This window comes from Thamnophis sirtalis, unplaced genomic scaffold (assembly GCF_051295495.1).
Source record: "Thamnophis sirtalis isolate CommonGarterSnake01/CBP01778 unplaced genomic scaffold, rThaSir2_p1.2 scaffold_6, whole genome shotgun sequence".
Lineage (NCBI taxonomy): Eukaryota > Metazoa > Chordata > Lepidosauria > Squamata > Natricidae > Thamnophis > Thamnophis sirtalis.
Window position 1 is genome coordinate 109,383,830 of NW_028261386.1, and position 9,625 is coordinate 109,393,454.

The following is a 9,625-nucleotide window of genomic DNA, read 5'->3' on the forward strand; positions in this document are numbered from 1 at the left end:
GTGTACTTATTTTAATCTTATTGTAGTTTATCCATTGGGGCAAAGAATTCAGTGACATCGTCTTGGCCACTCCCACCCAGTCACATGGCCAGCAAGCCACTCCCACCCGGTCACATGGCTGACAAGTCACTCCCACAAAGTAGGCCACACCCACAGAGTAGGCTCCAAATTTTTTTGAAACCTACCACTGGTAGCAGAGCAGTTCCACGAGATGAATAGAATAGGAAGAAAATAGAACTGAAAACTTTTAATAGTCATGGCCCATGCAAGAAGGTATAGAAGGAGAAAAAGAGGTGCTTGCCTCAGAATCCAAAGTGCTGAGCAACAGCTACGGCAAAGCTACAGCTTCCCTAACTCATTTAAAGTGGTCACTCTCTCACTTTCCTGTTCAAATTATTGAGATAGGCATACAGCAATATATGGTGGAGCAGGAGGAAGGGAGGTAAGTTTCTCAACAACTCTAATGCTGCTTTTATTGAACTTATGAATCATGGAAATCAGTATATTTGATCAATTGATACGGTTACCCAAGAACATTTAGCTAGTCATCCATGTCTTCTTCTACAATACTCCATCTCATCCTTGTTCAGTTTCCCTCTTTTCACTCTGCTCTCTCTGTGAATCAAAATTCTGTGGCTCTGAGCATTAGTACTGCCTACAAGAATTGAAGAAGCTTCTTGGATCAGAAATGAAATATCTTCAAGCAAGAAGAAAGTCCAGTTGTCTTTTGAAAAAGCACCTTTGGGACAACATGACCTGGATGACTGAAAATCTCCGTAGACACTGTCTATTAAAGTTTTTAGGATCTTGTTGCACAATATTTTTCACATTTGTGAATGGCAGTGTCTGGGATGGAGGTGAAAAATTGAAAAATCAAACCAGTTACAGTGTCAAACCCAGAGGTGGTATTCAGCCAGTTCTGACAGGTTCTGGAGAACCGGTAGTGGAAATTTTGAGTATTTCGGAGAACCAGCAAATAGGCTGCCTCTGCCCCTGCTGCCTCCCAGCCTCCTAGCCGATCTCCTTTTGTTGCCCTGAAAAGGAGAACGGAGCTGGAAAGCAGGTTAGTGGGGTGGGGAGGAAATGGGGATTTTGTAGTATCCTTCGCAGTGGTGGGTTCCTACCAGTTCCATCCAATTCGGCTGACCTGGTAGTCGTTTGGCAGCCTGGGTCACTGGAACCAGCAGCGACCCAGGCCTGCCACACCCTCAAACTAGTTATCCAGGTGGTGCCATAGGTGCCGCCATCTTGTTTTGTGCTTCTGCGCATGCGCAGAATAATTTTTATTGCACTGTGCATGCATGCGCAGCGCACATTAACCATGTGTGTGTGCGTGGCATGGCCATGAGTGAACTGGCAGTAGTGACTGCTGAACCCACCCCTGATCCTTCCCCTGCCAGACCTGCAAAGCCACACCCACAAACTACACCACGCCCATAAAGCCACGCCCATAGAACTGGTAATAAAAAAATTGAATCCCACCACTGGTCAAGCCATACTGATGCAAACCCCATCACTAATCATATACATTCCACATTGGGGATGGGGGGCTTACAGCTTGATGCTAATGTTGCTTTAGTCGCATGTTTGTTTTGAGTCTGTCCTGGGCAATAGATAGAAAAGATGATCTCTAAAAACTCTTCCAAGATGTACATTGTACGATGCTATGATTTTGTACATTGTACTATAATTTTTTTGCATTGTACCATGCTAGGTTCCCCACCCGCCCAAAGTAGGTTTAATTAAATCAAATGTAATTTCAAAAAACAAGAAACATAGTTCCAGTTGTGAATGATTCAATGCAATAAAATTATAGCCATTATAGTTGGAAGAACATTTTTGTACAAATCATTATTCTGACACATGTACCCACACTCCTCTTCTTAATTAAAATGAAGAAAGGAAAGGTCAGGTAGCCACAATGATAGTTGCTGACTCAATTTTTATTTTTCCGCTCATATTCAAGAAAAATGTTATTATGTCTACTCAAGCAGTACTGTGATAAGCAGACAGAATAATAAGGAAAAGGATATTGTATCATATCTTGGAAAGGATGATTATGAGTAGCTTACCGATCCAGCCACTGAAAAGCATCAAACAGATGGCATACAAAGCAGCAGCAAAATGTGTGTTAAATAAAACAGCGAAGTCTAGATTTGACTAGACAGAAATTTGGATTCCTTATTTCAATTGGAAAATATTATTGCCACATTCCTTGCTTCTCCGAGACTCAATAATACAATAAATTATAAAACAAACAAAAGATCCTCAGATGTAAAAAAAAAGATCTCTTAGTAAATGGGGCATCTGAGATTCTATAAAACTTGAAATAATGTGTTACAGTTCTAGCTAAATGGGCTATAAAGTCTACATTATAGATATCTAGGTTCCCTAGAAAATACATAATAAAAACTGCAGCTGGTTAAGAGGACTGAACAGTAAGAAAACTCCACGGAAGTTTATGTAATAGTTATTTAACTGTGATAGATTAGCATACTGTGTTGAGAAAATTACATCTCTATTGCTTCAGCCTTTTTGTTTTGCTTCATTTTAATTCACTATGTAAATCTTCACATGCTGGTGAAGCAGACAGAGTGCCTAGATGAAGCCATGAAGTTTTTAAATGGAAAATAATGAATGCACTTTAAGTTTTTCAACACGTAGTGCAGTTTTGCATCATCAAGTTTGGGAAGGCTAGTTGGCCCGGCCCCCAGTAAATTTTGTTATACGTTTTATTGCAATCTGATTTCAGCTGACATTTCTAAGTCTAAAAAAATGCACTACTGTACCAGCATAGAGAGGGATGTGGTGGCTCAGTGGCTAAGATGCTAAGCTTGTTGATCAGAAAGTTCGGCAGTTCAGTGGTTCGAATCCCTAGCACTGCTTAACGGAGTGAGGTCCCATTACTTGTCCCAGCTTCTGCTAACCTAGCAGTTCGAAAGCATGTAAAAATGCAAATAGAAAAATAGGAACCACCTTTGGTGGGAAGGTAACAGTGTTAACAATGCTAACCTTTTGGCATTTAGTCATGCCGGCCACATGACCATGGAGACGTCTTAGGACAGTGCTGGCTCTTCGGCTTTGAAACAGAGATGAGCACTGCCCCCTAGAGCCATAAACAACTAGCACACATGTGAAGGGGAATCTTTACCTTAACATCATAGAAATAGAGGGGAGGAAAGGCAAAATAAGCTAATGTTGTATGTATTTATCCATGAAGCATTAAAGGACATTGCTGTCATCTGTTGTCTGGAGCTGATTATCTAATGTCAACAAAGCAAGAAAGGAGAAAAATAGATGGAAGACATGACTTCCATCTGCTCTGTTGCCAATGCACTAGACATAAAAAATAGTTCCTTTTTTAGTTTCAACTTTTTTATTAGTTTACCAAAATATAAAATAAATACAAAAATACAAAGAAGAAGAAGAAAGCAAATAAGGGAAAATAAAGAAGAGAAAGGGTAAGGGAGAAAAGTATAGTGGGGGCGGGGAACCAAAAGCATTAACTTACAAGTTGGTTTGGTGCAGTAGAATAAGATAATAGCAGAACACCTCATTTTTTTAACTTTTATATAATAATGTATGTTAGTCATTTCTATAACACCAATGTATCTAATCATCAAAATCAAATCAAAATCAAAGTTTTATCTTTTTCCCACCCCAAGCACAAAGTCCAAAAGTGGTTAACAGGTAGAAACAAAATTAATTGTGTTCTTTTCTTTAATCGAAGCAGTTTAGCCATCTCTGCTAACTCCATCAATTTTTGCAGCCATTTGTCAATTTCATAAAGAACAGTTCAATTTGAAATGTCTTTATACCTTCTAAACAATTTATCTGGTGAGATATACCATCAGCACATCATTTTATTTTTAAAAAATCCTTTTGAAAGATTTTAATAGGTTTTAATTGATTATAGTATATTGTAAATTTCAGTTCTATTGATCATATTTCTCATTGTTCTATTTGTATATCGCTACCAAAACTTTAGCCTATTTTGTCATACATTCTTTTGCTTGTTCTTCTGTTTCAAATTTTAATAGAAGTTTGTAATTTTTGCAATCACATGTTCATCATTTATACGTTATTCCATTTCAAACTCAGTCATGAATAGCATTAAATTAAGGCATGACAATATAGCTCCTGTCAATTTCAGCATGTCTGTTTGAAGTATTACTATTTCAGGCATGATTAACTCATTGAAAACAAGGGATTTAGAGTTTTTTTAGAGTTTTATTTGGCATTTATAGGCCGCCCTTTTCCCTGAGGGGACTCAGGGCGGCTTACAACTCATGGGAGGGAGTGCAAGACAAAAATCCTTATCCCAATAATTTAAGTTAGATTCTACTTAATTTCTTTAAATGTTTAAATGTAAGTAGTGCGATGGTTTTCTCTAAATATATCAGGATTAGAATTTCCAGGTATATGCTTATTTTAGCTTCCATATTAATTTCTAAATAATAGAGGCACCTTTATTCTCTGTTTATACGGTTGTATAAATCATATATTTGCACATTACATTCACCTTCTTTGCCTGTAGTTATTTTTTTCACTTCATTGTTCATCTTCATTGGCTTTCTCTTTCACTTTCACTGTATTTATTGGTAGATGGCATGCATAATCACCGGGCATAGAGAAATTTATCTTGGAACACTTTAAATTTCTCTCCATTACTCAAGCTCATTCAATTTCACCCATCATTTCCTACATACTTCCAAATTTGTTCTGCTGTAATTCACTGTCCTCAGGTCTTCCTTCATTCCAAACTATAAACCAGTGGAGACTACACTGAATTTGTTGTGCGGTAGCTAGTTTAGCAAAACTTTGTATAATTATTTCATGCTGCATTCACAAAATTACTAGTCAATTCCTTTCTTTTATTTGATGACTTTAATAATTAGAATTCTACATTGCATTTTACTGTTCTTTAAAAACTAAAACAAGTTTTAGTTTCAGATCCTATGTAATCCTTGTATATATGTACAGTATATAAAAATTCACAAAACAAAAGACTTAGTAAGATTTCTGTTTCATAAATTTCCAAATTAAAATAGAAACCTATCCATAAAAATCTTTCAGCCAGAAGTAAACTCAGAGCTTAATACAATTAAGTAGCTTATTTAATTTGCAATAAGTACTTTGAGAAATATATCTTTTAGGCATTAGTATCAAAGAGAAATGTATCTTATCCATATCCTCTTTCCAAAGAACTGTTCACATCAATCCAACAGTTATCTGCTGATTAGAGCCAAAAGGAAGAAGAATATAGGAAGGACAGGATAAGGATTTACTATATTCCTTTCGCATCCTGGACATAAATTGTTTCAACTCCTACCCTCAAAACGACACTATAGAGCACTGCACACAAAGACAACTAGACACAAGAACAGTTTTTTTTTTCCTGAACGCCATCACTGCTAAACAAATATTTACCTCACTACTGTCAAACTATTCACTAAGCCTGCATGACTAATAGTCTTCTCATCGTTCCTATCACCCATCTCCTCCCACTTATGATTGCATGACTGTAACTTTGTTATTTGTATCCTTACGATTTATACTGTTATTGTTTCCTAATTACTTATTTCTAACCTATGACTATAATTAAGTGTTATACTTATGTTCTTGACAAATGTATCTTGTATTTTTATGTACACTGAGAGCATATGTACACATTGGCCAATAAAGAATTCTATTCTATTCTATTCTATTCTATTCTATTCTATTCTATTCTATTCTATTCTATTCTATTCTATTCATTTGCCCTGCCTTCATATTACACAAACTTGATTTCTATCTACAGTGACTACATTTGTACAACATAATAAACCATGGTTTCTTTTGCTTTGGTTTCTTTAATGAATGTTGAGATTGCAATATGTCAACCATGTTTATAAACAATAAAGCTGTGTTAAGTAAATATTGGTTTACTGTGATGTATGAATCCAGTCTCTATGTCAAGATTGACTTGAACTTTTACCTCTATTCTGCTTTGCTCCCAGCTTCATAAAGGATGTGGGGTGGGTTAGATTAGAATGCAAGGACAGGGGGAATGGCCTCCAAACATTGTTGGTTCCCATGAGACATTTCTCCCCTTCTCAAGGACACCAAGAACTGGTTCCCAAAATCAAAACGAACATAAGTCATTGGTGGATGTAATGGATTGTGGGTAGTCCACGGGGAAAAGATAAATGAACTATGTGTGCATTTGTGCAGGAAGCTCAGAGCTGGTTTCCCTTCTTCTGTGCCAATGTGGATTTATACAGTAAAGTTTATACTCTTGGTAAAATAATGTCCCAGGAGTTTCTTTTTCTGGATTCACCATCTGAACAACTGACACTCTGTTTTTAATTCAAGGAGCTCTAACCAGATCCGGATTGCAAAAATCCAGAAAACAATTAGAACAGAGCAAAGAGAAACAGAAAACCAATTCTTTATTGTCAATCTAGTGATTACATGTACTTTTCCACCCGAATCTGGAGTCTAACAATCTTCATTTTACAAACTATACTCAAGGATTTTGAGTGCTATTATCAACATTTTAGTTCATCCTTAAATAATGGAAAACTTCTATTCTTCTGAATCACCTTGCATAATTATCAATCCATGTCATTTCTATACTGAAAAAATGTACTCAAATAGCAGAGATACACATTTCTACATTCATCTAGAGTTAAAAGTTAACTCTACATAAGTTATCAATGTATTATTCACATTGTTCAAGGCTAGTGTCTTCACAACCTAATAAAAAAGGTCAAGATAAGGGTGATTTTTCTTCTTCCAACATCAAAGAGTCTAATATCAGAACCTGATGAAAGATACGTAACCTATATGAGAGGCCAGCATTGCATTGTATTGTATTGTAAATTGTATTGACCATAGCATTTAATAGATGTTATTAAAATCTAATAATCATCAACTGGTATAAAGAGTCATAGAAACAAGTTACAAGCCCAGTCAAGATTTGAATTAAAAGAAACCAAGATTTTGTCATCCTGTTGATGTCTTCAGCAAATACTGTATATATGGTAACCTCAAGACTGGGCTTCAGAGAGCAGAAAATTCAATGTACATAATTGATATTTAAGAAACAAATTTTGTGGAAAGGTGAACAATGTCAAAATGAATATTATTCTCAGATTAATTAATATTCTTAGAGGAATTCCAGTTTATATACCTGGAAAATATTTTCAAAAAATAAATTGTTTAGAACATTTCTATAGTGTTCTTCAATTCAGATAATATCTTTACAGAAAATGCAATTAGCAATTAATGAAGGAGGATTCAGCTATGTTATCATGCTTACCTATTGTCAAGTATAGTAAACCTGGAAGTCTACAATTGGGGTTAATTTTCTGATGTAGTATTCTGATATGGAATACTCATATATAGCATCTTTGGTTGAATAAACAATTTTAGGATCTAAATCCATAATCCGGGGTTTGACTCACTCAGCAGGTCACACACCTGACCTCGTATTCCTCTCGGAGCAGTGGAGACGTGATCTAGATTTGAGGGGTATTAAGATCTTGCCCTTGTTGGGGCTTCCTGGGGGTGGAGCCTGTCGCCGAGGTGGGCTCAGCCGAGCTCCTCTCAGAGATCTGGTCTGTATATCTAAATAAGATCATAGATATCACCCCTTTTTGGCTATAAAGGGGCAGGGAGTAGCTCTGTGTGCTAGGGTCTATTCGTAATTCACAGCCTTTCTCTTTTTTTTGGCTGTGGACAGAGATTAGATCCAGCGTAAGCGGAGCCTTTATCTCCAGCCAGTTTCTTCTCAGCTGCTTTTTTTTTGCAGCCCTAGACAGGCGATCCCCCCCCCCCAGGACAAAGCAAAGTTGTTTGAAGCTAGGATTAATACGGGCGGGTCCCACCCCTGTGAGATTTATGCTTTTATTACTATCTTAAACACCAGCACCATTTGTCTTAGAGGCTTCTTTGTTTAAACGGACTTCAAAATGGCGATTTCTCTCCGTTGGTGACTGATAGGGGATGTACTTAGCCGGTTTTACCTTCCTGCAGACCGCTCCTTAACAAAATTTTTTTTTTTTTTTTTGGAAACAGAGGGGAGCGAAAGCGCTGTTTATTTGTTTATTTATAATGGCACCCAGGTCAAAATCGAAGCGTCTCTCTACAAATGTGCCTAAAGAATCTATGAATGAACTTAAAGAATCTACACTGGAATCGCAGCCCTTGTCTCCTACGCCCTCTACTGGAGAATTTTTAACACAGGAATTTTTCTTTCAAATGTTTAATGATTTTAAACAAGAAATCAAGGAATTTGTATTGGAGCTATATGATGATTTAAAGTCTAAAATTGACCAAATGAAGGCGAATACGTTTGCAGCCGTGTCTGCCCTGTCAGATTATACCACTGAAATAGAGAATAAATTGGAAAGCTTGGAGGAGGCTAATTCTAATTTGACTACTAATATTCAAATATTACAACAAAAAATTAGAGACACTCAAGAACAGCTCGTTATGATAAACTTTAATAAGAAGGCATTCGCAATAAGAGTCAGAGGATTCCGCGAAAAGGAGCGAGAGAATCTGAAACAGACCTTTGTTGAAGCCTTCAGCCATGCGGTGGGAAGCCCGGGACTTAACTTTGATTGGCAGATTCGGAAAATCTATCGCCAGAATTCGTTGGTAGCGGAACAGCGACAGCTCCCGATGGACATAATTATATATTTTTCCACAAAAGAATCCAGAAATGCGATTATGCAAAAGTTTCATAATAATAGTTTGCGAGTTGATGACCAGGACTTGATTGTCTTCAAAGAAATACCTTTCCAGATGTTGAGAGCAAGAAGAGACTATGCTTTTTTAACTAAAGAGCTTAGAAATCAACAGATTCAATATAGATGGGAGGCCCCAGCCGGCATTACGGTCACATTTGAGAATCAAAGACTTCATCTTAACTCTGTTTCGGAGGCTCGAGATTTCTATTACAAGACTTTGAAGGCGGGACTTCCTGATTCACTTGGAAAAGAGGAGAGACAAGCCGAAGGAGAAGGCAAGCAACAGACCACATGGCTGCAAGATGGAGGGGGTAGCCTTTCCTCCCTCGGAGAAGCAGAAAAGCGGAGATCGAGGATTTAGACATTTTAAAATATTTGCCAAAGTTGTGGATTGAATGGGGGTTTGCAACCTCTCTCCGGTAGAAAAAGCGGAACTTATTGGTGGGGTGATACTGATTGTATATATGTAAAATGAATGCAGAATGATTTATGTTGTTTAAATTCTGTTAGAAGGAAAGTTGGATGAGATTACTTTAAAACAGAAGGTAAACTGATTCTTGTTGAAAGTATTATTTGAATATGTGGAATGATCCATGCTATTTAATTTTTATTAGAAGGGAAAGCTTGGTGAAATTATTTTGAGCTAGATTTTAAACTAATGTCTGCATAAATTTGATAGTGGTAAATATCAGAGAAGCAAGGGATGAGGGTAAAATGCATGCGGAATGATTTACGTATATTGGTGGGGTGATATTGAATGTATATATGTAAAATGAATGCAAAATGATTTATGCTGTTTAAATTCTGTTAGAAGGGAAAGCTGGACGAGATTATTTTTTAAAACAGAAGGTTAACTGATTCTTGTTGAAAGTATTATTTGAATATGT